The sequence below is a fragment of the Rana temporaria genome, chromosome 11 (genome assembly GCF_905171775.1).
Source record: "Rana temporaria chromosome 11, aRanTem1.1, whole genome shotgun sequence".
NCBI lineage: Eukaryota > Metazoa > Chordata > Amphibia > Anura > Ranidae > Rana > Rana temporaria.
In genome coordinates this window covers 20,160,649-20,182,465 of record NC_053499.1, presented here as the reverse complement: position 1 = coordinate 20,182,465, position 21,817 = coordinate 20,160,649, and the positions used below count along the sequence as shown (strand labels likewise).

The following is a 21,817-nucleotide window of genomic DNA, read 5'->3' as shown; positions in this document are numbered from 1 at the left end:
AAACCCCATTTCCAGCCCTGGTGAATGTTGCATGCTGCAAGGATCCCACATGGTCACGTGACTGCCTAGAATGCCAGCAACGTGTAGCTCCGCGTCATCCTGTGCAAATTTCCACAGCATTAGGAAGACTGCATCATCTCAGTAGTTTCAGGGCAGATTCTAGTCTCAGGAGGATGCAGGCACATGCTACGGTAATAGTCCGAAAATCAAAACCTCAATTACTGGTCCGAGATTAGTCTTGCATGTCTCAGATTGTCTCGCTTCCATTAAAGATGACTTTAAAGCCACCCTAGCAGCAGAATTAACCCCTCATATGCAAGAAGGTCTAGGAGCAAAACCTGCATGGAAAGGCGTTCTACTGGTAGAGGGTGCATGATCTACTGTCTGTAATCAAAGTGCTAGACAGACACTGACAGGATGGCCAGAGGCTGGGGAGAAAGAATCCCCTGCAGTTTTTTTTTTAATGGGAGGCAGCTGCGATCATCCAACTCAAAGGGTCAGTGAGGGGATAAACAGAGGGACATGCAATCCTAAACACAATCTCAAGAAAGAAAAGGCTCTGTCTGCAGGAGATGCTTCATCCTGGGAGTCAGCGCCAGATTTGGTTGGGCTTTTGATGAAAAAAGATTCTTCACCTCATATGACCCCACTCATGTAATGGGGACCCGTTAGGACGGCCGCTGTCTGTTAAAGCCAAGGCTCACATCCATTGCTGGAGGCTGCTATCACCTAGCTCCCAGTAGCCGGGTTGGTTCTATGGCAAATCATACAAGTACAGCTTCAATGACATGGCTGGATAAGAGACGCAGCGCTAGTTTTAGTCCAAAGTACAAAATCAGGTTAATTGATTGAAGAACATATGACTTGTTCTAATGGTTAGGAATGGTGAGATGAATTCATCTAGTGTAGACATCACAGTGATTTTTTCACAAAGTGCACCGCCACCATATAGAAAACTTGCTTACCAGATGGCAAGCAAAACCAGGCATGTGGCTATAGCCCGGCCAAGTCCTTTGCATGCACAGATGATCTTAGGAAACCCTGGGTAGATAGTTGCACTGATTCTCACACCGATACCACCATAAGATCCGTAATCGTAACATTCAGCATTGAACGCAGAAAGAGAAAACTGACCATAGCCTAATATTGTCTAATTGCTAGTAAAAAATTCAAATAGAAAATATTGCACTTACATTAAAAAGTTTAAAATGTGTGCATAAAATGAGAAGCTGGCCAGCTACAAAACAAACTTTTGTCCTCCTAGTGAGACAACATGGCGACGTCAGCATGTACCCTCTCCTCCAGACGTGTTTCGTCATACGTGACGTTGTTAATAATAATATGGCTGCCCTGGAACTAGTCCTGCTTCTGGGAGTCAGAAAATGGCAGCCTCCAGCACTCAGGTACTGTATGTTGCCATGACAGATTTCCTCTTAACAGCAGAATTTTACCTATAATAAGGCTTACCTATAGGTACAGTAAAACCTTGGTTTGAGAGTAACTTGGTTTGAGAGCATTTTGCAAGACAAGCAAAATGGTTTAATAAATGTTGCCTTGATATACAAGCGATGTCTTGATATAAGAGTAGCGTCATGTCACAACTGAGTATAAAAAAGAAGAGAGGAGCCTCTAAGTGTAGCAATATGGTTACATTTATTGAAGGTACAACATTTAGCAACTTATTGCTACACTTAGAGGTGCCTCTCTTCTCTTTTATACTCTGTAAAAAATGCTTTGATATACAAGTGCTTTGGATTACAAGCATGTTTCTGGAACGAATTATGCTCACAAACCAAGGTTTTACTGTACTGTAAATAGCTCCTAAATGTGCATCATTTAGGAGATATTTATTGTACACGTAGCCGGTGCCACCCAGGCCGTTCCTTCAAAGTCCTGTGCTGTAAACACCAGCTCCAGTGTGCCTGTGCGGAAGTGACGTCATTGTGCATTAAGGTGAAAAAACACCTGGCAATGACGGGCCCCCCAGCCCCCGTTTACTCACCTGAGCCTGTGTACCTGCTCTGTGCGTCCCCCGGCGTCCTCTTCTCCATGGAGTCTCGGCGTTGATTGGATTGATTGATAGCAGTGCAGCCATTGGCTCACGCTGCTGTCAATCAAATCCAATGACGCGGCCGCCGGGGGGTTGGAACGAGACATACACTCTGTGTCTATGGACTAAGGCAGACTGTATGAGACGGGAGAGCGCCCGCAAGATAACCCCCTCGGGAGAGAGCTTCAAGAGGGGGTTAGCTATTGTTGGGAGGAGCCGAGAGAGCCGCCGTGGGACCCCAGAAGAGGAGGATCTGGGCCACTCTGTGCAAAACGAACTTCACAGTGGAGGTAAGTATGCTATGTTTGTTATTTAAAAAAAAAAATAAGCTTTAGAACCCCTTTAAAGGAGATCTGCATAAAATATTTATGTAAAAGGACATCGGGAGGTAGGTGTACATTTCTCAGTGTTATCATTTCCCAGACACATCTTTCTGAAAAATGTGCGGGGAGTGTAGTTCTAGTTTCATAGCTAATGGTACCATTGAACTTCACTCACAGTTTTTGGATAGCCATACATAAAAAAGGACAGCATGAAGGTAAATGTAATAAACACATTATACCAGGGACGTGCGGTGAGGTCAGTGGTTGGTGAGGCACTGGCTAGTATCAGAGCCAGATACACACAGGTTACATACGCCCTGATCGTTAGAGCGAGAGCAATAATTCTAGCACTAGATCTCCTCTTTAACTCTAAACATGTAACCTGTAATACATTTAAAAATGTCTCCTATGGAGATTCATAAGTACTGAAGTTTGGCGCCATTCCACAAGTGTGCGCCATTTTAACCACTTAAGGACGGGGCCTATTTTTCAAACTTGTTGGTTACAAGTTAAAATAATTTTTTTAGCTCGAAAATAACTTAGAAAAAATATATATATGATGTTTGGGGGTTCTAACACCCTAGAGAATAAAATGGCAGTTGTTGCAATACTGTCACACCATATTTGCACAGAGGTCTTACAAGCACACTTTTTTGGAAAAAATACACATTTTTTAATTAAAAAATAAAACAGTAAAGTTAGCCCATTTTATTTTTTTTTATGTTGTGAAAGATAATGTTTTGCGCCCACTCGTAGAATGGCGACAAACTTTTACCCTTAAAAATCTGCAACGTTTAAAACATTGTGGTTGCATGTTTTGAGTTACAGAGGAGGTCTAGGGCTAGAATTATTGCTCTCGCTCTATTAATCGAGGTGATACCTCACATGTGTGGTTTAAACACTGGTTTTATATGCAGGCGCTACTCACATATGCTTTCGCTTCTGGACACGAGGACAGGGTGCGTTAAAAAAAAAAATGTTTTATTTTTTTTCTTATTTAATTAACTTTTTTATTTTTACACTATTCTTTTAAAAAAATAAATTGTGTCACTTTTATTCCTATTGCATCCCTTGTAATAGAAGCATGACAGGACCTTTTAAATTTGAGATCTGGGGTCAAAAAGACTTTAGATCTTATATTTACACTTAAATACAATGAAAAAAAAATGTCCTTTGAAAAAAATAAAAAAAGTTCCCTTAACCACTTAAGGGCCCCCTACCGACCATATACGTTGGCAGAATGGCACGGCTGGGCACAATCACGTACCTGTACGTGTCTCTTTAAGTCCAGCCGTGGGGTCATGAGCGCGCCGCCGGTCCAAAGCTCTGTGACCGCGCCCGCAGGACCCGATCGCCGCCGGTGTCCCACGATCGGTCACCGGAGCTGAAGAACGTGGAGAGGTGTGTGTAAACACACCTTCCGCGTTCTTCATTGTGGCAGTGTCAGCGATCGTCTGTTCCCTGATATAGGGAAAGACGATCACTGACGTCACACGTCCACCCCCACCCCCTACAGTTAGAAACGCATATGAGGTAACACTTAACCCCGACAGTGCCCCCTAGTGGTTAACTCCTAAACTGCAATTGTCATTTTCACAGTAAACAATGCATTTTTATAGCTCTTTTTGCTGTGAAAAATGACAATGGTCCCAAAAATGTGTCAAAATTGTCCGATGTGTCCGCTACAATGTCGCAGTCACGAAAAAAATCGCTGATTGCCACCATTAGTAGTAAAAAGAAATATTAATAAAAATGCAATAAAACTATCCCCTATTTTGTAAATGCTATAAATTTTGCGCAAACCAATCGATAAACGCTTATTGCACAAAAAATCGCAGAGGTGATCAAATACCACCAAAAGAAAGCTCTATTTGTGGGGAAAAAAGGACGCCAATTTTGTTTGGGAGCCACTTCGCACGACCGCGCAATTGTCAGTTAAAGCGACGCAGTGCCGAATCGCAAAAAGGGGCAAGGTCTTTAACCTGCATAATGGTCCGGGTCTTAAGTGGTTAAGAGCAGTTTTGATGTCGCTTCTGCCCTGCAATTGTATGGAGCTGGATGGAGGCCATCTTCCCCTCACTCAGCTCCATGCCAAGCAGGGGAAAGGCCCCCGATCGCCTCCACCGCTGCCAACGACTCCGGTGAGCGGCAGAGGGCACTGGAGAACAGCAGGAGGGGCCAATAAAAGTGATTTCACGGCCAATCCGCTGCTGAGACCACCTTTTCCTGAAAGCGGAAAAAGTGGCAAGCACAGCGCAGTACAAGCACAGTAACCTAGCCCTATTAATAAGTACAAGAAGTGTTGGGGATGTAGTGCCACTGTCGCAGCGGCTGTTTTTATCCCCACAGCCTTTTTTGCAGTAGCCGACTATTAGCTAGATATGAATTTTGCATTAAGCAGCAACCATACACACCTCTTGTACTTAAAGTGTATGTAAACCCTCACATTTGAAGTGAACAGCCTCAGCTGATACACAGAGATTAATCAAATCTCCCTACATAAATTTAACATGTATATCTGCTGTCTTCAGCTTTATATACTGTTTAGAAAGTGCACATCCTGTTAGAATTTTCTCTTCCAGATTCATCTGTAGGAGTGGATTATTGCTATACACTGTGAGACAGCTGGTTAGAGGAAAGGCCCACATCCCCTTCCCACACATGCAGAGGTTGCCTGCAAATAGTTTAGCTGTGTGCTAATCTATTTATAGCAACCCCGGGGGCCTCCGACACACACTTCAGGCCCCCGTCTTGGAGACCTTGTCAAAAGTTATCAGGCTGATAAAAGAAGAACAGAGCAGGAAAAAGTTACGGGACTTAGTACTTTGAAGAGAGATAAAAAAAACACTGCAGATAGATGTGCCCAGCTCAAATTTCATGAATCGGGTTTACATCCACTTTAATAATAGGGCTAAGTTATGCCCCGTACACGTTTCCATTGGATTTTCCGATCGTGTGTAGCCCCATCTGAGTTTTTTAATCGGAAATTCTGATGAATTCCATCAGAGTTTAGATATAGAATATGTTCTATTTTTTTACGATGGAATTCCGATGTGATTTGGCCGGGCAAAAGCCTAAACGTGCGTACTTTTGCATTTTTGAAAATCATTTTTTACAGCATCCAAAAAGAAAAAGAAGCCATAATGTTCCCACTGGACATGTATTACGCAGTTACCTATAGCTGTTGTAAAGTAGTAGTTACCAATAGTTACAAATAGAAAATTTTTTTATGAAGTTCAGTATTAATTTAAAAAATTAATGTGCCCAAAATCCAAAATTGTATCAACTGAAGTTGAATGGGTTCTGAAGTTGCAGGAATTAGGGGTGATCTGTGCTCCGAAGCTGCATGCATTGGGGCTATTTAGAGGGCTAAAGGTGCAGAATTTGAGGCTCATTTGGGACCTGAAGGTGGCTGATCTCAGGTATTGGCCCTGATCTAAGATCTGAAGGTGCAGAAATTGGTCCTGATCTGAGGTGTGAAAGTGCATGCACTGGTGCTTACATGAGATCTCAAGGTGCAGAAATTGGGGCTGATCTGAGGTGTAATGGTGGAGAAAATGGGTCTGGTCTGAGGTGTGATGGTGGAGAAAATGGGTCTGGTCTGAGACGTGATGGTGAAGAAAATGGGTCTCGTCTGAGGTGCGATGGTGAAGAAAATGGGCTGGTCTGAGGTGTGATGGTGGAGAAAGTGGGTCTGGTCTGAGGTGTGATGGTGCAGAAATTGGGGCTGATCTGAGGTGTAATGGTGGAGAAAATGGGTCTGGTCTGAGGTGCGATGGTGAAGAAAATGGGTCTGGTCTGAGATGTGATGGTGAAGAAAATGGGTCTCGTCTGAGGTGCGATGGTGAAGAAAATGGGCTGGTCTGAGGTGTGATGGTGGAGAGAATCTGTCTAGTCTGAGGTGTGATGGTGAAGAATATGGGTCTGGTCTAAGGTGTGATGGTGGAGAAAATCTGTCTAGTCTGAGGTGTGATGGTGAAGAATATGGGTCTAGTCTAAGGTGTGATGGTGGAGTAAATGGGTTTGGTCTGAGGTGTGATGGTGAAGAAAATGGGTCTGGTCTGAGCTGTGTGTGATGGTGGAGAAAATGGGTCTGGTCTGAGGTGAGATGGTGAAGAAAATGGGGCTCGTCTGAGGTGTGATGGTGAATAAAATGGGGCTCGTCTGAGGTGCGATGGTGAAGAAAATGGGGCTGGTCTGAGGTGCGATGGTGAAGAAAATGGGGCTGGTCTTAGGTGCGACGGTGGAGAAAATGGGTCTCGTCTGAGGTGTGATGGTGAAGAATATGGGTCTGGTCTGAGCTGTGATGGTGAAGAAAATGGGTCTGGTCTGAGGTGTGATGGTGAAGAAAATGGGGCTGGTCTGAGGTGTGATGGTGGAGAAAATGGGTCTGGTCTGAGGTGTGATAGTGGAGAAAGTGGGTCTGGTCTGAGGTGTGATGGTGGAGAAAATGGGTCTGGTCTGAGGTGTGATGGTGGAGAAAATGGGTCTGGTCTGAGGTGTGATGGTGGAGAAGATGGGGCTGGTCTGAGGTGTGATGGTGGAGAAAATCTGTCTAGTCTGAGGTGTGATGGTGAAGAATATGGGTCTGGTCTAAGGTGTGATGGTGGAGAAAATCTGTCTAGTCTGAGGTGTGATGGTGAAGAATATGGGTCTAGTCTAAGGTGTGATAGTGGAGTAAATGGGTTTGGTCTGAGGTGTGATGGTGAAGAAAATGGGTCTGGTCTGAGCTGTGTGTGATGGTGGAGAAAATGGGTCTGGTCTGAGGTGAGATGGTGAAGAAAATTGGTCTAGTCTGAGGTGTGATGGTGAAGAAAATGGGGCTCGTCTGAGGTGTGATGGTGAATAAAATGGGGCTCGTCTGAGGTGCGATGGTGAAGAAAATGGGGCTGGTCTGAGGTGCGATGGTGAAGAAAATGGGGCTGGTCTTAGGTGCGACGGTGGAGAAAATGGGTCTCGTCTGAGGTGTGATGGTGAAGAATATGGGTCTGGTCTGAGCTGTGATGGTGAAGAAAATGGGTCTGGTCTGAGGTGTGATGGTGAAGAAAATGGGGCTGGTCTGAGGTGTGATGGTGGAGAAAATGGGTCTGGTCTGAGGTGTGATAGTGGAGAAAGTGGGTCTGGTCTGAGGTGTGATGGTGGAGAAAATGGGTCTGGTCTGAGGTGTGATGGTGGAGAAAATGGGTCTGGTCTGAGGTGTGATGGTGGAGAAGATGGGGCTGGTCTGAGGTGTGATGGTGGAGAATATGGGTCTAGTCTGAGGTGTGACGGTGGAAAAAATAGGGCTGGTCTGAGGTGTGACGGTGGAAAAAAAGGGATTTTTAATACAGCTTACCTGTAAAATCCTTTTCTTGGAGTACATCACGGGACACAGAGCGGCATATTCATTACTATATGGGTTATATGGAGTACCTTCAGGTGTTGACACTGGCAATCTCAAACAGGAAATGCCCCTCCCTATATAACCCCCTCCCATAGGAGGAGTACCTCAGTTTTGTAGCAAGCAGTATGCCTCCCAAAATGGTCCCCAAAAGAGGGGTGGGAGCTCTGTGTCCCGTGATGTACTCCAAGAAAAGGATTTTACAGGTAAGCTGTATTAAAAATCCCTTTTTCTTTATCGTACATCACGGGACACAGAGCGGCATATTCATTACTATATGGGATGTCCCAAAGCAATGCTCACAATGAGGGGAGGGAGAACATCTCCAAGACAAAAGGATTTAATTTAGAGAATACTCAAATCATAATAAATCCAACTTAGTTGAGAAAAATAATCTTAAATTTTAAATTTAACTCAAAAAAGAGGAGCCCCCGGATTCCGAGGGTCTCAAACTGCAGCCTGCAGCACTGCCTGCCCAAAGGCTGTATCAGAATTCCTTCTTACGTCCAACTGGTAGAACTTTGTAAACGTGTGGACAGAAGACCAGGTTGCCGCCTTGCAAACTTGAGCCATAGAGATCTGGTGGTGTGCTGCCCAGGAGGCGCCCATGGCCCTAGTAGAATGAGCCTTTAATGATACTGGAGGAGGCAACCCTTTCAAGCCGTAGGCCTGAGTGATTAATTGCTTAATCCACCTATAAATGGTGGACTTTGCAGCTGCCTGCCCCTTCTTGGGCCCATCCGGTAATACGAACAGCACATCTGTTTTCCGGATCTTCTTTGTAGCTTTAAGATAGGCCTTCATGGCCCTGACGATATCCAAGGTATGCAGCAACCCTTCCTTTCTGGAAGTAGGTTTAGGGAAGAAGGATGGTAATACCAAATCCTGGTTCAAATGAAAACTGGATACAACCTTCGGTAGGAAGGAAGGATGAGGGCGGAGAACGACCCTGTCCTTATGAAAAATAAGATATGGTTCCTTACAGGATAAGGCCGCCAGTTCCGATACTCTTCTTGCGGAAACTATGGCGACCAAAAATACTAACTTTCTTGTCAGTAAAACCAAAGGAATTTCAGCCAACGGCTCAAACGGTTGTTTCTGTAAACTTGACAGAACAAGGTTTAAATCCCACGGGCAAAGCGGGGATTTAACTGGAGGTTTAATACGTAAGACCCCTTGAAGGAAGGTCTTAACCAGCGAGTGGGTGGCCAGCGGCCGCTGAAACCACACTGACAGAGCAGAAATCTGTCCTTTGATTATGCTTAATGCCAATCCTTTATCCACTCCTAGCTGGAGAAAACTTAATACTCTATCGATGGTAAATTTGCGAGAAAGCCATCGCTTGGACTCACACCAGCCTACATAGGCCTTCCAGACCCTGTAATAAATCACCCTAGAGACCGGTTTCCTGGCTCTGATTAGGGTAGAGATTACTTTCTGAGACAGACCTCTACCCCTGAGAATCAGGGATTCAGTTTCCAGGCCGTCAAATTTAGATGCCGTAAGGCAGGGTGGAGGATCGGACCTTGCGATAGCAGGTCTGGCCGTAGAGGAAGAGTCCAAGGGTCTCCCACTACCATCTTTAAGATTAGTGAGTACCATGCCCTTCTGGGCCATGCTGGAGCTACCAGGATGACTGGTATGTGCTCCACCCGGATCCTGCGCCGCAGGCGGGGTAGTAACTGGAGCGGGGGAAACGCATAAAGAAGTTTGAACTGATGCCAAGGGCAAACCAACGCATCGGTTCCGCAGGCCATCGGATCCCTTGAGCGGGACATGAACCTGTCTAGCTTCTTGTTGAGTCTCGATGCCATGATATCCACGTCCGGCACTCCCCATCTTTGGCAGAGTGCTTGAAGATTTGTGGATGCAGAGACCATTCCCCCGGCAAAAGAGTCTGGCGGCTTAAGAAGTCCGCCTGAAAGTTGTCCACTCCTGGAATGAATATTGCCGATATGCAGGGCACATGAGCCTCTGCCCATAGGAGAATCAAGCTCACCTCTCTCTGAGCGGCTTGACTCCTGGTTCCCCCTTGGTGATTTATGTATGCCACGGCCGTGGCATTGTCTGATTGAATTCTCACCGGGAACCCCTGCAATTTTGACGTCCAAGCCCTGAGGGCTAGTCGAGCAGCTCTGAGCTCCAAGATGTTGATGGGCAACTGCTTCTCTGGCGTTGCCCAAGTACCTTGGCGAGTGCAACCATCCAAAATTGCTCCCCAGCCCGTCAGGCTGGCGTCTGTGGTCACTATCTTCCAAGCCACTGGGCTGAAAGACTTCCCCTTCAGTAGATTCTGAGGGTCTAACCACCAGCACAGACTTTGTCGGACTCTTGATGAGAGCGGTAACGGGATATCCAAGGCCTGCGGCCTTCTGCTCCATGCTGACAGGATGGCTGCCTGCAGGATGCGAGTGTGGCTCTGGGCGTATGGTACCGCCTCGAATGTGGCCACCATCTTGCCTAGTAATCTCATACATAGGCGAATAGTCGGTTCCTTCTTGCTTAGAACCAGTAGGATTAATTCCTTGATGGCTTTGACCTTCCTCAGAGGTAGAAACACTCTTTGTTGTTCTGTGTCTAATCTCATGCCGAGATATTCCAACTGCCTTGTGGGCAGGAAAGCTGACCTTTCTCGATTTAGGACCCAGCCGAACTTCTCGAGGTATTGGACCGTGAGGGCCACTGCTCGCTCCAAGCCGGGAGACGAGTGATCTATGACTAGGAGGTCGTCCAGGTATGCTAGGATCGTGACCCCTTGGATCCTTAGTTTGGCTAGGATTGGAGCTAGGACCTTCGTGAACACCCGGGGGGCCGTAGCCAACCCGAAGGGAAGCGCCACGAATTGGAAGTGACGCGAAGCCACCAAGAAGCGTAGATATCTTTGATGTGGCTGATAAATTGGAAGATGAAGGTAGGCATCCTTTATGTCTATGGACGCCATGAAGTCGTCCTTTTGGAGTGTGGTAGCTGCTGACCGCACGGTTTCCATCCGAAATGAGCGGATCTTTAGGTATGTATTTACCATCTTTAGGTCCAAAATTGGCCTGACATCTCCATTGGACTTCGGGATGATGAATAGGTTGGAGTAGAAACCTAGCCCCTGTTCCAGGACTGGTACCTCTACTATTACTTCCTGGGAAAGTAGATGATTTAATGCCGACATTAATGCGGCTCCTTTCTCCGGATCGTTTGGAATCCTCGACTCCTGGAAATGAAGAGGAGGAAACCTTAGGAAATCTAATTTGTAGCCCGTGGCCACGGAAGACCGTACCCACTCGTCGGGAATGCTGGCTTCCCAAACCTCTGAAAAGAGTCGCAGCCTTCCCCCCACCTTCGTGGGTGGGGGCGCCCCTTCATAAGGTCGGCTTGGGGGCTGGGTTTGCTGGTTTGCGAACCCACTGCTTTCTGCCTTTAGCAGCCTGTCCTTGTGATTTGCTGCTGAAGCCGAAGTTTGCTTTCGCAGGAGGCCGTCGATACTGTTTGGCATTAGAGGGCCCCTGCCCAGGGGAGTACTGTCGTTTAAACGCAGGCCCCTGAAACTTCCTCTTAGTTGGCAAGAGAGTACTTTTGCCATTTGAAATGGTTTGAATGTATTTATCTAGGTCTTCTCCGAAGAGTCGTCCTCCATGGAAGGGGAACCCTACCAGGAGCTTCTTGCATGGGGGCTCGGCCTCCCAGCTTTTTAACCATAAGAGTCTTCTCATATGGATAAGGGATAACGATAAACGTGACGCTTGCTGGATAGAATCCTTAATTGCGTCTACTGTAAAACATATGGCCTTAGGGACATCCGAAAATTCTTCTGCCTGCTGGGCAGGAATAAGTTTAAGCATCTGCTTAACCTGATCCGATAATGCTTGAGCAACCCCAATCGCAGCCACAGCTGGCTGTACTACTGCCCCTGCAGTAGTGAAGGAGTTCTTAAGTAGTGCTTCCAAGCGTTTATCAACTGGATCCTTGAATACCTGTATGTTTTCTACAGGGCATGTTAATGATTTGTTAATACATGAGATGGCTGCGTCCACTGCAGGAGTAGCCCATTTCTTGGAAAATTTATCTTCCATAGGATATAGGGCAGAGAATCTTTTAGGTGGTAAGAAGATTTTTCTGGCTTGTTCCAATCTTGGAACAAAACTCCCTCTAGTAGAGGGTGGATCGGAATACTGCATTGCTTTGAGGCGCCCTCAGTGAGCCCAAAGCTGAAACCGTAGATACCTGGAGATCTGGTACTGGCAAGTTGAATGCATTTATGGACCAAGTCCGTTAAGGCTTGAGTCCACCAGCTCTCCCCTTGGGAGACTGCTCCAGACTCCTCTGTATCCGGATCTTCGATCCCTGAACCTACTTGGTCCTTGTCCAAGAGGTCGTCCAATTCCCCTGAGGAAAGGACCTCCTCTTCTGAGGGTCTGCGCTCGGGCGACGGAGATCTAATCCGTTTACTGCCCCGCATAGCTGTGGCTATAATTTTTCCCATTCTTTTCTCCATCTCTCTTAAAGAGGTGAGTAATACCTCGTCCGTGACCATCTTAGGGTTGGACTGACCCGCGCCAGCTCCAGCCCCAGATCCCGATGGCCCCAAGGCTCCCTGTGGGGAAAGCAGCGGCATAACTTTGTCCGAGACCTTAGACTCTCCGGATGCCATGGTACAATACCAAGGTACACCTGCTACCTATTGGTATTTGGAACTATAAAAGTTAATTGCCCAAACACCTGTTTGGGGGATAAAAAATGCTTCCTCTCCCCTAGATGACTTTTTTTTTTTTTTTTTTTTCGTTTTTGTTTCAAATCCAGGAAAGAAAAAACATTCTGTCCCCCTGAGTAGTATTGCAAAGAAAAACTATGAGATGGAAAAGAAAACAGCCTATTTCTAGGCTTGAAAAAACAGTCTTCTGAAGACTGCAATATCCTTTCTGGCCACTGTGTGTCCTCGGCGCCCCGTGCTGCCGCTCTGGTCTTTCCTCCCCTGTTCCAAAGTATTGAATGGAACAAACAAGGAAGGGCCGCCCCTTCCTTAAGCCACTGACCCGCCCTTCCCCCCCCAGCAATCTCAAACAGGAAATGCCCCTCCCGACAGGGGGGGGGGGGGGGGTTTGGGAGGAAGGGACCTCTCTGTTCCAGCAAACTGCAGCCTGCAGCCTGGAACCATGAGGAGGTCAGCGTTTTGCCTGCTTTGCAGGCTCTGAGGAGGAAGACTGAATGGAGCATCGCCTGGAGGCTTGCAGGTAAGCACAGCTCTCTGACACACACATATATTTTTATATCACACAGGCCCCACTCAATGCTTTTCCAACACTACAAGGGAGGTCACATCTTATGGGGAATAATACATATAGAGCCATCCTATCTTTATGATATGTGACTAGTTTGCCAGATGCAGTGCATAACTTTAGGCATGTCCCCTGTGACCCCCCAGAAAAAAACCTGCTAAGAACCAAGTTCCGCAAGTTTTCCCCTCACTTACCTGCTCCATGCCGCAGGACTTTGCCAAGCAAGAGGCCCAATCTTCCCCCATCTCCGTGGGGATGTCTAGACCTTCAGGCCCTGGGTTCCTATGAAGGATCCACTGTCCTGGGCCCATATAGCACCCTGGCAACAGAAAACATTAGGCACCCAAAGGTTTCTAAGTTCTGGGCCCAGGGTCCAGCTCTCTAAAAAGAAAAGCATTATGGGCTATACCCCAAGGGTTTGGGGTCCGGTTACTGACCACTTTAGCGCTGAGGCTTTTTTGGACAGAACCGGTAGCTCACCTAATCCCAAGGATGCGGAGGCAAGCTAAACCATGACTAACACCTAAGACACTGGCGTAAAAACTGAGGTACTCCTCCTATGGGAGGGGGTTATATAGGGAGGGGCATTTCCTGTTTGAGATTGCCAGTGTCAACACCTGAAGGTACTCCATATAACCCATATAGTAATGAATATGCCGCTCTGTGTCCCGTGATGTACGATAAAGAAAATGGGGCTGGTCTGAGATGTGACGGTGCAGAAATTGGGGCTCACATGAGAGCTGAAGGTACAGGATTTGGGCTGATCTGAGGTGTGAAGGCAGCCTTGGCAAAGCTGTCTGCACTTTGATCTATTTATATCTGCGTTAATTTTTTAAACATTCAAGTAGTTTCAACAATCTCTTTAGAGTCGGTTCACACAGCAGCGGCACGACTTCGGGGGCGACTCTGCAAGTCGTCCTGAGGACGACTTCAGAGGCGATTTGCAAAACGACTTCTGTATAGAAGTCAATGCAGGTCGTCCCGAGCTGCCCCCGTAGTCGTACAGGAACCTTTTTCTAAGTCGGACAACTTGCGTCGCTCCTATTAGAACGGTTCCATATAAAAATTCTGAATTGAGTTTGTGAAATTGACATTTATTTTTATGTAGCCCGCACACACAATTCCCTTGAAAACATTTTTTGGCACGCTATGCTCAAAGGGTTGCCTACCCCTACAATAGATGATACAACATGTATCAAATCAGCAATACTGAAAGAACCTTTATAAAAAGTATCCAGACCGATGATTGTATATTATGTTTCAAATAAAACCTAATGTGTAACTATGTTGCAAGTTGTATTCAGAGGCACTGCCTCCAGATGTATTTTGTATGCAAGATGGATAATGCCACCATAAAACAAACTTAGACATACCCAAGATTAAAAAAAATTATGAGGGATCAGAATGTTATTCAATTTCTACAAAATAGCAAGCATATGGTTTCACCAGACACCAACCATACAATGCAGAAATATTAGATTTGGACTTTATGAATGGCCTTTTATGTATTCTTCTTGTTCAGGGTTTTGGTGCTAGGTTATTTCAGTCACTCTGTACATAACATCACCAAAGACACAGGCAGAACCTGTTGCTGCTACAATAAAGCCATGAGTAAAGGCTCTTGAACAAACTGCTGCATGATGCAAAATGTGCGTAACAGAATTTTAAATTAAGCAATCACCAAGCGCAAACTGTTCCTATATGGTTTCCCAATACTGACTCCATCTAATCTTTGGCAGGATTTTGTGTCTCTGAGGGTCTCCATACTCTCAGCTCTAACGCGTGCTTGATAAGTCACGTTTGGCTGAGAGCAGTAACATAATGACGCCACTGGTCTGCACAGCCAGACAAAGCGGTGGTACAGAATGTTACAAGCCAAAGGGCAGCAGACTCTGACGAGCTCCACAAAATGCACAGTGCACAAGCACATCAAGCCATTTACATTTTTTGTCCCTGTCTGCTACAATACATATCAGAAAGGTGATTAAATGTTAATAAGATGCAATTAAATGTTTCTGATTTAAGATACCGCTTGTCCAATGCAATTCAGGAAACAAAATAGAGAGCCTATTTATGTCACTGTAAATAGATCACTGTTTTAAATTGGCACTCAGAGATCCATTGTAGAAACATATTCTGAATAAGTCCCCCTAGGGGGAAATAAAAAGTCAATGACAATTAAATGACTGGGGAATTTTTATATATATATATATATATATATATATATATATATATATATATATATACACATACATACATACACACACACACACACACACACACACACACACACACACACACAGTTTCTCACAAACATGAGTACACCCCTCACATTTTTGTCAATATTTTTTTATATTTTTTTATGTTTTCACGTGACAACACTGAATAAATGACACTGACAGGCTGACCCCCCCACCCCTGCAGCAATGCTGGCAGCACTCATACATCTATTTCCCAAAGACAACCTCTGGATGTGACACTGAGCACGTTCACTCAACTTCTTTGGTCGACCATGGCGAAGGCCTGTTCTGAGTGGAGCCTGTCCTGTTAAAACGCTGTATGGTCTTGGCCACCATGCTGCAGTTCAGTTTCAGGGTCTTGACAAACTTCTTATAGCCTAGGCCATCTTTATGTAGAGCAACAATATTTTTTTTTTCAGATCATTTAGAGAGTTATTTGCCATGAGGTGCCATGTTGAACATCCAGCAATCAGTATGAGAGAGTGAGAGTGATAACACCAAATTTAACACACCTGCTCCCAATTCACACCTGAGACCTTGTAACAGTAGCGAGCTACATGACACCTGGAAGGGAAAATGGCTAATTGAGCCCAATGTGGACATTTTCACTCAGGGGTGTACTCACTTTTGTTGCCAGCAGTTTAGACATTAATGGCTGTGTGTTGAGTTATTTTGAGGGGACAGAAAATTTACACTGTTATACAAGCTGTACACTCACTACTTTACATTGTAGCAAAGTGTCATTTCTACAGTGTTGTCACATGAAAAGATATAATAAAATATTTTCAAAAATGTTAGGGGTGTACTTACTTTTTTGAAATACTGTATGTGTATAAGCTACTGGGATTTGAGCACAGGTATATCTTATTTCTATGGTGTAGTGCGGGTCAGTGACCAGACCTAAACCTGAAGCTCTCCTACAGATGGTCTATCTGTCCCATATTGACACTATATCCACTGAAGTATGCTACAAGCATGCAAGTATATTGCATGTTGCAGAGTAGAGAAGAGTAGGGACTGACCAGAGAGGGATTGATTACTTTGACGCAGTTGGTCGGCTTAAACATGGCTTGCAATGTATGTGAACTAAAAATCCCTGCATTGTGTATAGCAGTGTGCAGCGTTTATCCAGAATTGTGCTGCTGCCTCCTGTGCTCAACCCTCCAGATTTGTGTTTCACTAATACAGGAAGTGTGTTATTGGCCAGATCACCATGTGGAAAAAAAGGAGAAAAGAATCTAAAAAACAAAACAAAACAAAAAAACAAATGCAGCCACCACATCGAATGATTTGTAAGCTGCAATATGTTACATTTTTGGTTTTGAGTTCAATACCGTTTTAATTAGGTGTAAATGAATGAACACACTCCAAGAAATAACTTCAGATCAGAAGTCTCCCCTTTACGTAATAAGTTACCCCATTATATCATACCCCCCTTTCACATCAGAAGCCCACCTTACATCAGGGTCCCTATCAGAGTTCCCCCTTACATCAGGTCTCTATCAGAGTTCACCATACATCTGGTCCCCATCAAAGTACCCCCTTACATCAGGGTCTCTATCAGAGTTCCCCCTTACATCAGGGTCCCTATCAGAGTTCCCCCTTACATCAGGGTCTCTATCAGAGTTCACCATACATTTGGTCCCCATCAGAGTGCCCCCTTACATCAGGGTCTCTATCAGAGTTCCCCCATACATCTGGTCCCCATCAGAGTTCCCCCTTACATCATGGTCACTATCAGAGTTCCCCATACATCAGGGTCCCCATCAGAGTTCCCCCTTACATCAGGTCTCTATCAGAGTTCCCCCATACATCTGGTCCCCATCAGAGTTCCCCCTTACATCATGGTCACTATCAGAGTTCCCCATACATCAGGGTCCCCATCAGAGTTCCCCCTTACATCAGGTCTCTATCAGAGTTCCCCCATACATCTGGTACCCATCAGAGTTCCCCCTTACATCATGGTCTCTATCAAAGTTCCCCTGTACATCATGGTCTCTATCAGAGTTCCCCCATACATAGGGGTCTCTATCAGAGTTCCCCTGGGGAAGGGAGTCACCGCTCCAGGTGGGTACCCCTTACATCATGGTCTCTATCAAAGTTCCCCTGTACATCGGGGTCTCTATCAGAGTTCCCCTGTACATCATGGTCTCTATCAGAGTTCCCCCATACATAAGGGTCTCTATCAGAGTTCCCCTGGGGAAGGGAGTCACCGCTCCAGGTGCGTATACTAAGCAATCAAGAACCTCTCAGGAAACCAAGGGTGCCGGCAATGCACAAGGCAAATGGCGGAAACTTCGGAAGAATGGACAGCCGCACTCCAAAAAAACTCTTGAGTTGTCTTTATTGTAAAATCAATGGTAAAATGCACTACAAAAGGCAGCAAAAATAGAGAAAACAGCCTACACATTTCACACTGGATCAGTGCTTAATCATGGCTAACCAATCATGGGAACATGAGATAAGAGCCCCCTTAAAGGGGAGTTCCAGCCATTTGTATGTTTATTAAAAGTCAGCAGCAACAAAAAGTGTAGCTGCTGGCTTTTAATAAACAGGCACTTACCTGCTCCAGCGCTCCAGCGACGCGCCGGCCGGGGCTCCGCTCCTCTCCCCCCCTCCCCGGCCGGCGTCTTCATCTTCAGTGTGGGCACCCGGCCGTGACAGCTTTCGGCTTCACGGCCGGGCACCCACTGCGCATGCGCGAGCGCGAGCGGCGCGGCACTGCGCATGCGCGAGCGGCGCGGCCCGGCGCCGTGTAATTGGCCAGGAGATCGCCTAGGAAAAAATCTCTTATTAGAAGCACTTAAGACCTGACTTTTCCCTGAATGAAAGCGTTAAAATGCCAGCAGTGCATATGAGTCAAACCCACACAAATGGACCATTCTAAATTATGCATCGGGGTTTAATTAAAACTGGGTAATTCTGCTCTCGATTCACACACGGCTGCAAGGAACACATTAACGGCAAGTGTTTTAAGGTAAATACTTCTGAATCACCAATGTGCCTTTCAGTTAAGATATTAATCAATTTGAAGCATGGCGTCCCATAAAAGCTCTGTCTTCACATGCAATTTGTCATCTGCCTCGGACAGACGTGAACGCAAGGCGTTTCATGAATGGAGCTGGGCTGCTTTTTTCCGCACAGGCAGACAGACGACCTGGAATGTGACTACTCCAGGTGGCCCAAGGCAAATGATCTCATGGGTCTCAGATGGAGTACAGTAATGCCGTGTGTAATGTTCCAGAGCGGTGTGTGGGTGTAAATGTGATAAAGGAAAACCGTGTGTGATAGAGTTACAATTTGTGGAGGTGCCTAGCAATGTACAATCCCCTGTACACAGTCCTGTGAGATAAGCTATAGAATATTTTCAATCATTATACATTTTCAACAATTTTTGCATTATCTACTTGAGATTCAATTTTTACCACTTCAATACCGGACACTTTCACCCTCTTCCTGCCCAGGCCAATTTTCGGCTTTCAGTGCTGTCATACTTTGAAGGGCAATTACTCGATCCTGCAGCACTGTACCCAAATTCATTTTTTTTTTCCAAGACAAATAGAACTTTCCTTTGGTGGTATTTTATCACCACTGTGTTTTTAATTTTGTGCTATATAAACTATAAATTAACATTTGTGTTTTAAAAAACGACACCACAAGCTGGTGCCTGCTACCTCTCCAGAAGAAACTGGATAGGGAAACCTCCCCTCTTCCTCCCACATTCAGGGCCGCCATCAGGAATTATGGGGCCCCTTTCAGCTTCAGGCATGGGTCCCCTGGAGCAGAGAACCAGGGGGGGGGGGGTGCTGCCGCCTCAAATTGTTGGGGGGGCTTGCTTTGCCGGGCTTCCACGAATTGGGGGGGGGGGGGGGTTTCCTTGCCCTGGGGACCTCTGGGCCCCTTACAAAAAAATATATAAAAAAAATCCGGGGCTCAGGGGACCTCTGGGCCCTTTAATAAAAAATAAAATAAATATATATATATAAAATAATTAAAATAAAAGCAAATTATATAAAAAAAAGGGGGGGTTGCCATCCGGGACCCTGGGGACCTCTGGGCCCTTTAATAAAAACAACAAAAATAAAATAAAAATATATAAAAAAAAATAACATTTTTTTTTTATAACCTCTGGGCAACTTACAAAAGACTGCCAGCACAAAAAAAAGGCCAACCATGGCAGCACGTGTACTATTCATACCACAATGTTGCACTAAAATTCAAAATGTATCTCAACGGATGTCAAATTGCATGCATTGCATGTGAACGGACATCAGCGTGCATTAAAATGTGACTATTATTGATGAAATTGTACATGCATTTTAGCGCAAGTCAGTGTGAATTGGTCCTAAAGCCTCGTACACACGGGCCAGAATCTCGTCAGAAATTTTTTTTGTTTTTCCTGACGAGATTCTTGGCAAGAATCTCTTGCCGCCCAAGTGTACAGACTCTCCTTTCAAAAGAACCGCGGTTCTCTTGAAAGGCAAGAATGCGGTGACGTCATCGCATAAGACGAGCATGCTCGTCACATTTGATGCCGTCGCCACCATTTTGCTGCACCCTACCTATGCCTAGGAAGCTACCGCGCATGCGTCAAAGTCATTTCGAGCATGCGCGAGTTTCCATGTCGACAGGTAAGTATACAGACGCTCGGGTTTCTCGTCAAGAATCTTGACGAGAATATAAAGATTCTGGGCAGATTTCCAGACAAGAAACCTCAAAGCCTCGTACACACGCACAGTTTATTAGACAAGAAAGCTCTGCCAGCAGATTTTTTGCTGGTTCTTGCCGAGAAAACCGAGCATGTGTACGAGGCTTAAAGCGGTGGTTCACCCTGATTTTACACATTAGGTCTATGCAATTGCTAGGCATAGACAGTAACCACGCCATTTTTTTTTTTAAGTCCTCCTTACCTATTTTCAGCAGCCGTTTGTGTCCTGTCACTCAAAATCCCCCGCGGGGAATGGGCGTGTAAGTCCATTCTCCCCCGTCCTGTCAATCTATTTCTTACACTCCTCTGGAGACGCGCTGGACAACGGGGCGTGAGCTTGTGACACCGGCCGTTGTTATGGCAAGCGTGTAGTGTTGACGGCGACGCTCGCCATGCGACACTGCACATGCGCGGGATAGAGCGGTGAATGCTGGGAGCCCAGCATTCACCGTATCCTGGAAGAAGACCCTGTCAGCTTCAAAGTGCCCACAGGTAAGATGAAAACGTCCATCGCCTGAGAATATAAAATCTTATTTTTAGAATTACAGCGCTTACGCCGGCTCTAGGAGTGGGACACCCTGGTAGTGCGGGAGTACAGGTAAGCCCTGAGGATTACTGCACAAAAAAAAACGATATCCCGCCGAACCCCCGCTTTAACTCAAATCTTACTAAGCTGCCTACGCTAAACTCATGTGCTCTATAGTATACCAATACCAACATCAGCAGCCCCCTCAGTTATGTCTACTAAATACAGTATGATTGGCTCTCTTACTGAACAGTAACAATATGCAAAAGCCAGGAGGGATGGGCTCAAACATCGACCTTCTAGCTGAAGTCCATATTTTCATGTTGGGACAGATGAGATAACCCTTGGTGCCCCCTTTTTCTGGTTTAACCACTTGCCGACTGCAATATGTATCTATACATTGCGGTTTGCAAATGGTTTACCAGGCTTATGGCTGAAGATAGTTTTTTTTCTGCAAGCGGCCGGCTTACTCATGAAACCAGTCTGAGCGGCTTATGAGCACCCCGCACCACCTTTTGCCAGTGTTTCTGGTGCTTACCATTTCCGCCAGTTCGCCTGAGAAACAATAAGACTGGCTGCTTCTATAGGGGATCAACTCTATGGCTTATGAGCGCCCACCACCTTTTGCCAGTGTTTCTGGTGCTTACCATTTCCGCCAGTTCGCCTGAGAAACAATAAGACGGTGTGACTGGCTGCTTCTATAGGGGATCAACTCTATGGCCTTGGACGACCGAAGCGTCACCATGACATCACTTCTGGTTAAGGTTAAACGTTTTTTTTTTTCTAAAGCGAAAGATCAAAACGATTTTCTTTTTTTTGATCTTTTGCTTTTAAAAGGTAAAGAAGGGTTTTGAGATCTTTTTAATCCCAGATCTCTCAATAAAGGGGACCTGTCTTCCTTATTTATATTACAAGGGATAGTTTACATTCCTTGTAATAGAAATAAAAGAAAATTAAAATGACAGTGTAAAAATAAAGTAAAGGGGAAACAACGACTACAAGTAGACATTGATGGTCAGACTTTCAGGCCAGGAGAGTATATTAAAAAATAAAGTTTAATATCATATTAAATTACACAAAATACATAGCAATACGATACAATTTATAACAAATGACCACTGTATGTACAATCCTCAGAAGTCGCCAAAGGCGACTTCTGAGGATTGTGCATACAGTGGTCATTTGTTATAAATTGTATCGTATTGCTATGTATTTTGTGTAATTTAATATGATATTAAACTTTATTTTTTAATATACTCCCCTGGCCTACTCCCCTGGCCTGAAAGTCTGACAATCAATGTCTACTTGTAATCGTTGTTTCCC

The 21,817-nt window shown here is 45.4% G+C and overlaps 1 protein-coding gene across 5 annotated transcripts in view; it reads right to left on the bottom strand.

Annotated features, from left to right (window-relative positions):
- The window catches only part of SHANK2 (SH3 and multiple ankyrin repeat domains 2), a 530,251-nt gene that overhangs the window by 207,326 nt on the left and 301,108 nt on the right, over positions 1-21,817 (bottom strand). The window lies entirely within an intron of this gene.